The sequence below is a fragment of the Bombina bombina genome, chromosome 1 (genome assembly GCF_027579735.1).
Source record: "Bombina bombina isolate aBomBom1 chromosome 1, aBomBom1.pri, whole genome shotgun sequence".
NCBI classification, from domain to species: Eukaryota; Metazoa; Chordata; class Amphibia; order Anura; family Bombinatoridae; genus Bombina; species Bombina bombina.
This window is the reverse complement of record NC_069499.1, coordinates 1,556,371,202-1,556,378,982: the sequence shown is the minus strand read 5'-3', so window position 1 is coordinate 1,556,378,982 and position 7,781 is coordinate 1,556,371,202. Positions and strand designations below refer to the sequence as shown.

At 35.3% G+C, this 7,781-nt stretch overlaps 1 long non-coding RNA gene across 2 annotated transcripts; it reads left to right on the top strand.

Moving 5' to 3' along the window:
• The first annotated feature begins 335 nt into the window (after nucleotides 1–335).
• LOC128643991 (uncharacterized) lies at nucleotides 336–3,501 on the top strand. Of its 2 annotated transcripts, XR_008399904.1 has the most exons (4): nucleotides 336–349; nucleotides 494–572; nucleotides 916–1,223; nucleotides 3,403–3,501. It is a non-coding gene; the product is annotated as an uncharacterized LOC128643991 (long non-coding RNA). The 2 variants fall into 2 exon arrangements; XR_008399903.1 differs by lacking the exon at nucleotides 3,403–3,501 and having other exon boundaries at nucleotides 916–1,399.
• The last annotated feature ends 4,280 nt before the right edge of the window (nucleotides 3,502–7,781 follow it).

The window sequence follows — 7,781 nt, the reverse complement described above, 5'->3', positions numbered from 1 at the left end:
TGGCTCATTACGCCGTTGCGTAACCCAGCAGACGAGGCCCAGGAGCTCTTCAATCGGCGCACTAGCGGACTAGGGCTGTAGTGGAGCGGATGTTTGGGCTCCTCAAAATGCGCTTAAGATACCTGGACAGGTCTGGAGGAGCCCTCCAATACAGCCCTAGGAAGGTGGCGAAGATCGTTAAAGCCTGCAGCGTCATTCATAACATAGCTCAGCGTGCTGGGATGCTGCAGGCCGTCCAGGTGTCCCGAGACCTCCTCCAAGATGAGGAGGACGACCGAGTTCTAGAGGGGCCATTCTGGGACGAGGTGCTCAATGTCAGAGACAACATCATCAACCGCAACTTCAAGCAGTAAATACTAGAAGTTTTATATAGGAGCATTGCGAATATTTGAGACTTTTAGGAAAATAAAAGTATAGAATTGTGCAAACATGTTATAATTTTTAAAACAATTATTTTTGAAAAATTTATGTTTTTTTATTTTTGGTATCATAGGTAATTTATACAGCATATGATTCTGGCATTGGCTCCTGTAATGACTTCGCCACCTGATTTTCAAAAACAACATCAGATGGTAAGTATACACAGTGTATGGACTGGGGGGGGGGTTGCACAATGATCCATCATATGGCATACAATTAGTTTCATTGTTGTATTTAATTTTGACATTATTAGATTTTTAGATAGTCAGAAAGGGATACTCTGAAGCACATCATATTGCCAAAGTCATACATCAGAGGTTAAGTCTGCACAATGTATCTGACTAAGCTTCACACTTGATTGATAGAACATAACACGAAAGACGCTACATATGCTTAGTAAGCTATTGATTCAAATAGTTTAGGAAATAGGGGCGGGGTGCAGAACCATGTCACACAATTTATTACTGATTTTATTTACACTTTATTTTCCATCAGGGAGATGACTTAATCTACAGACTGAAAGTGAAGAATACCAGACTGAAAGTGAGGATGACTTCATCTACAGACTGAAAGTGAAGAATAACAGACTGAAAGTGAAGAATACCAATGTGATCATGTTTGTGGCATTTTTAATCAACTGTTCAATTCTCAGGAACAAGCCTGGGGATGCAGGATATATCCTATGGGATTTTTTTTAAAGATGGTATTTCACAATCCTCTATATGGAAAATGATGAATAGGACACATAATGAAGATAAACTGATATTTTGAATAGAATTCCCTTTCAAAGACCATACATCCAGGTTAGTTTGCACAATGCATGCTATTTAAGAATCATAGAAGGAATAATGTTCAAATAATTCATAATATATATAATAATTTTATTTTATATGCATTACCCCTACTTTGAGCTAGAGAGGACTCAATCAGACAGATAAAGGGGATACATTTTATAGTTGACATTTAGTTATATTATTATTTGAAGGGACATGAAATATAACATTCAATTATGTCCTTCATATAATAGAATAATTAGGAATCTTTGATCAAAATTTGATATTGTGCATTATTTTGTCTAATCATAAATGCTAATATGTAAGTCAACTCTTGATTAGACAATTTAATGTGATTAATTTAAAATTAATGTGTAGATAGATGGATAGATCTAGATCTCCAGTCTGAACCTGGCTTTAATATCAAGACAAACAATACATGTTAGGGCATAGACAGAAGATGAATTTACAATTATTGTATTTGCAGAATATTTGGTTAGTCATGTGTTCATTAAATAACCTAATTGATTTCAGATTTTAATATTTTTTTTTTCTTTCTTTCTTACGGATTTTCATTTTTGCTGAATTCAAAAACTAATATTGATTTGTTGTTTTTTTCAAATAAATTTCTTTACATACTATATTTTTATATTTTATTTATTGAAATACATATTATTTTATATATATCTCGATCCCAGTAAGATAATTCATCCTTCTAATATTATTCCCAGGACTGTTAAAGTATCTATTTTACAAGCACATGCCTGATATCAAATATACTATTTTGTTTTAATTTATTAAAGGGACACTGAACCCAAATTTGTTCTTTCGTGATTCAGATAGAGCTTGCAATTTTAAGCAACTTTCTAATTTACTCCTATTATCAATTTTTCTTCGTTCTCTTGCTATCTTTATTTGAAAAAGAAGGCATCTAAGCTTTTTTCTTTGTTCAGTACTCTGGACAGCAGTTTATGATTGGTGGATGAATTTATCCACCACTCGGCAAGGACAACCTAGGTTGTTCACCAAAAATGGGCCGGCATCTAAACTTACATTCTTGCATTTCAAATAAAGATACTAAGAGAATAAAGAAAATTTTATATTAGGAGTAAATTAGAAAGTTGCTTAAAATTGCATGCTCTATCTGAATCACGAAAGAAAAAATTTGGGTTCAGTGTCCCTTTAAATGAAAAAAATATCAACACAGCTTTACCAGATAATGAGTGTTAAAGTCTTGTATCTTACAAAAGTTAAGGTGGAGTTAGATGCAGCCATCTAAGATTTGTTTGTGTGATTTAGAGATGTCAAAATCATAAAATGTTCATGACGAGGATATGCAGTATAAAGTCTACATACCAACTTTGGTCATTTCACTTTTAAGAAATGAAAATGTTCAAATTGTCACATTCAAGTGACAGTGTAGTTTAATGTTATATGTAGATTATAATATCTATAATCTTTCTTGGGTACCAAAAAACATTATTAAACAAAATATAGCTTATTTATTAGGGTTTCATTATTTGAAAGTTAACCTAGGTAGATTAAATTATCTTTAAAGAAAACATAGTTTCTTTTCACATTTATAACAAGCTAGTTATTGTATGCCATATTGATGACTTTTCACTCTAGTGGAGTCATTTTAAGGGACAGTTACCTATAGATATTTCTAAATATTATTTATTATTATTGGTTATTTGTAGAGCGCCAACAGATTCTGCAGCGCTATAAACAAAGGGGGGGAGTACAACAAAGCAATTATAGGGATCAAATGGGTAGAGGGCCCTGCTAAGAGTTGCACTGTTGTAGTCAGCTCTTAAGAAGGTGATCTACAAACAGCTGGACTCTTAGGCTTACATGCTAAGGGGGTTCAGGGGATAGCAATGGAGGAGAGGAAATGGTATTAGGAAAGGTTAGTGTAGGTTGTATGCATCCCTGAACAGTAGAGTCTTTAGGGAACACTTGAAGCTTTTAAAAATAGAAGAGAGTCTTGTGGAGCGAGGCAGAGAGTTCCACAAGATGGGAGCCAGTCTGGAGAAGTCCTGTAAATGGGAGTGTGATGAGGTGACAAGAGAGGAGGAGAGTAGGAGGTCATGAGCAGAGCGAAGGGGACGGGAGGGAGAGTATCTGGAGACAAGGTCTGAGATGTAGGGGGGAGCAGTGCAGTTGAGGGCTTTGTATGTCAGAATGAGAATTTTGTATTTGATCCTAGAGGCAAGAGGAAGCCAGTGAAGGGATTGGCAGAGAGGTGCAGCAGATGAAAAGCGACGTGTAAGGAAGATGAGTCTGGCATTCATTATGGATTGTAAAGGAGCTAGGCGGCAGGTGGGGAGACCAGAGAGGACAGAGTTGCAGTAATCAAGGCGGGAAAGAATGAGAGAGTGGATTAAAATCTTAGTTGTGTCTTGTGTAAGGAAGTGTCTAATTTTAGAGATGTTTTTTTTTTTTTTTTAAATAAATTTTTATTGAGGCATTGAGTAAAAAAACAATACAACAGAGGATGTGTCCAGACACGGAACATGAGGAACAAAGACACTTATATACATCACATATGAAAAATATACATGGATTGGAACATTGGTTCTCTAATATAGCATTTGTTATCTCAATATCTAATCCATAGTAGTGTAATATTTATGCAGAAACAAGAGTCAGTGTCATGAAATACGGCTAGATCAATAACAGCAAAAAAAATACAAAACAAAAAAAACAGTTGACATAAGCTATAGTATCGCCTTTGAAACCATGAATATAAAATGTAAAACTGTATGCACAAAACATGTGTGACTGGAACATAAAGGAATGATACCTCGATTTTTTAAATAAATAGCTAATGGTCCCTACCCCGAGATAAGAGATACTCTATAAACTGAAAATAGTGAGAGGTGGGGAGTTGGCTTTTGTCAGGCCTCCCGTAGGCCTGAGTATATGGGAGGGGGGGGATGCAGCAGGCAAGAGCCGCTCGTAATGGAGGGGAGAGGGGAGGGCGGAGCCAGGCAGGATGTTATGAAGGAACGGACTACAGGGCTATTTAATTTTATAGAGTACAGAGCTCCAAGATGGCGGTTTAATGTTAAGAGTGTTGGGGTCAGTACCTATGTAAAACGGGGAAACGTACCCCTGGGCTAACTGTCATGAAGAGGTACCATTTTGGCAACATTAAGCTAGTCCTGGGGGGGGTAGGAGTCTCACTTATGAAACGTAAATATGAAGCAATTTGAATATACTACGTAATAGGGTATAGGCTGCTTACAGCCGTATGAAAGATAGCAGTGAAGACTGTATATATATAAAAAAAAAAAATTGTGCGGTTACAGTGGTAGACGAAGAGCGACGTGTAAGGAAGATGAGTCTGGCAGAGGCATTCATTATGGATTGTAAAGGAGCTAGGCGGCCGGTGGGGAGACCAGAGAGGATAGAGTTGCAGTAATCAAGGCGGGAAAGAATGAGAGAGTGGATTAAAATCTTAGTTGTGTCTTGTGTAAGAAAGTGTCTAATTTTAGAGATTTTTTTTTTTTTTTTTAAATAAATTTTTATTGAGGCATTGAGTAAAAAAACAATACAACAGAGGATGTGTCCAGACACGGAACATGAGGAACAAAGACACTTATACACGTCACATATGAAAAATATACATGGATTGGAACATTGGTGCTCTAATATAGCATTTGTTATCTCAATATCTAATCCATAGTAGTGTAATATTTATGCAGAAACAAGAGTCAGTGTCATGAAATACGGCTAGATCAATAACAGCAAAAAAAAAAAAAAAACAGTTGACATAAGCTATAGTATCGCTTTTGAAACCATGAATATAAAAAGTAAAACTGTATGCACAAAACATGTGTGACTGGAACATAAAGGAATGATACCTCGATTTTTGAAATAAATAGCTAATGGTCCTGTCAAGGTATATGTAAGGTTAATAAATATATATATTTTAATCATATATTTTAAGGCTATGCAATACAATTATATTGTTTCAGATTCATTTCTGTCAGACAAACTAACTTCAACCATGTTTGATTCTCCCCCACTTTTTCAATTACACAGGAAACTAATAAAGATTACTTTAAAAGAGAAATTCCTAGCTAAAGTGAGAACAATAGAACATTTGGTTTAATTAAAATTAACACAGTTTCAGAAACCATCTGTGTGATTGCCTGGGAACCAATGTTAAAAGACAGCATTCTGATACCTAGATCAGGATACATGCCCATATATGGACTTCCTCCAATGGAGATGCCGATCCGTCTGAAGAGATGTGAAAGATGCAAGCATTCTTCAAAAGGGACTGATAATTAGCACAGATTTGATGAGTGGCTCATGCTGTGTGCCTACTAAGACTGGAATATACAAGATGTTAAACATTGCGTCTGGGTTAAGATAACACAGAGAAAACACATTTCAAATAAAATATACTAGGAAAATAAATACAAGATACTGCATAGAAGTGGATGTGTATGTGTATGTATATATATCTATATATGTATATGTGTATTGTATATATACATGCATATTTTGAAAACATGAATATCTTAGCCTCTGTGTGTTTAAGAACATGAACAGATGTTTATGGACCTGAAGAGAAGTGATTATTAACATTTATTTTTATTTCAGATCTACATAGACAGGATTCATGTATTCAGGAAGAAATACACAGAAATGTAACATGCTATATCTGAATGAATGCAATATATCAGGAGTTTTAAATTCTACCAATCTGGATAAATTAGCAGTATTAAATTACCTTAATATAATAAAATGTTAATAATATAACATATTTGGTATCAGAATAATCAGAAAAAATAACCTAATATTAACCATCTATAATTGGGATTATATATGATTAATGCAAAGAGTGTGATCTGATTAAATATCCATGTTATGAGAATAATTAACTTGTCAAAAATGTTTTAGAAATGTGGGGGTGAAATTGTTTTGTCTGGATATCTGCTGCCACCTAAGGGCCAATACTGATAGGACAGTTAAGGGAATTTAACTGTCCATAAGATAAGTTGCCATGGTAAACATATTTCAACTCTAAGGGCGGACCAGGGACAAGGCTCCGTGGGCGTTTCCAATACTCACCAATGATTGATAATAACCAAAAAAGGGGAGGGGTGAAATCAGATGATTTAAACCCCAGCATAGAGACTGATAGAAAGGTTGTTGGCAAGCTGAAGGAATAACTACTGTGGTTATTATTAAAGCACACACCTACTGTTGGACTCCATATGCATTATCCCCAATTTTGAATTTCTGAGGTGAAATTGGATCTGTTGAGAAACTTTGGAAACTGGATATCGTCTGATTTATTTGGTAACGTATTCAAGATTATTGGTAAGATAAGTTAAATGCATAGTCACTACAGTTAAATTATAATAAGCAGATTTAAAAAAGTAGTTGGTATTCCAAGATAGCATTTCATAGCCTATGTATTGTTAAACTAATCCCAATCTTAAATTGTTTATCTATGCAAACACATAATAATAATTCAGAAGTGTATATTGTATTTTAAATTGGTAGTCACAGCCTATATAATGTTTAAATCTGTATCTGATTGGCTAAGTAACTCATCTGTGCAAGTTCTGATATTGTGAATTAATATTGTATTAGGAGAAATTACAGTTAAATAGCATAATATATATTATCCTATTGTTTATAAGCACTGTTTAGAATCGTATTGCTTGGGTGTTAAAAGCGAAAGATTTTAGTCTCATTGTAATATTTTAAATGCAGCTCTGAATGAAAGGTTGGTTTTAAAGATACATTTTTCTGGGTTTTATAAGAAGGATAGCATATCTTAATAGTTGGTTTTAACGCATATAATATTGTATCATATTCTGGTAATGCAAATATATTTCAAAAATGTTCATGGATATTAACTAAATAAAAGAGTTCAGGTATTTATATTAATTGTATGTTTTCTAGTAGATGCATGTTATTAAGGGTTTCTATTTTTAAGGAAAATTATTATTTGTATGGTGTTATAACCCTATCATAAGCTGATATATTATTTGGAGAGCACTACTAAGATTTTCATAAATATACTGACAGTCCCTACCCCGAGATAAGAGATACTCTATAAACTGAAAATAGTGAGAGGTGGGGAGTTGGCTTTTGTCAGGCCTCCCGTAGGCCTGAGTATATGGGAGGGGGGGAATACACATCCACTCTCCTTGGCAGTCAGCTCAGCCCCCCAGAGATGTTTTTAAGGTGGAAGCGGCAGGCTTTAGCCAAGGACTGAATGTGAAGAGTGAAAGAAATATCTGAGTCAAATGTGACCCCGAGACATCGTGCGTGCGGGTAGCGGTAATGATGGAGTTGTCGACAGTTATAGAGAGGTTGGGGGTGGAGAGTTTTGAGGAAGGGGGAAAGTAAGGAGCTCAGTTTTGGAGAGATTTAGCTTGAGGTAGTGAGAGGACATCCAGTTAGAGATGTGAGAAAGACAGTTAGTGACAAGGGTTAGCAAGGAAGGAGATAGGTCTGGTGCAGAGAAGTAGATTTGGGTGACGTCGGCATACAAATGATATTGTAAACCGTGGGACTTTATTAGGGAACCTAGTGATGACGTGTAGATTGAGAAGA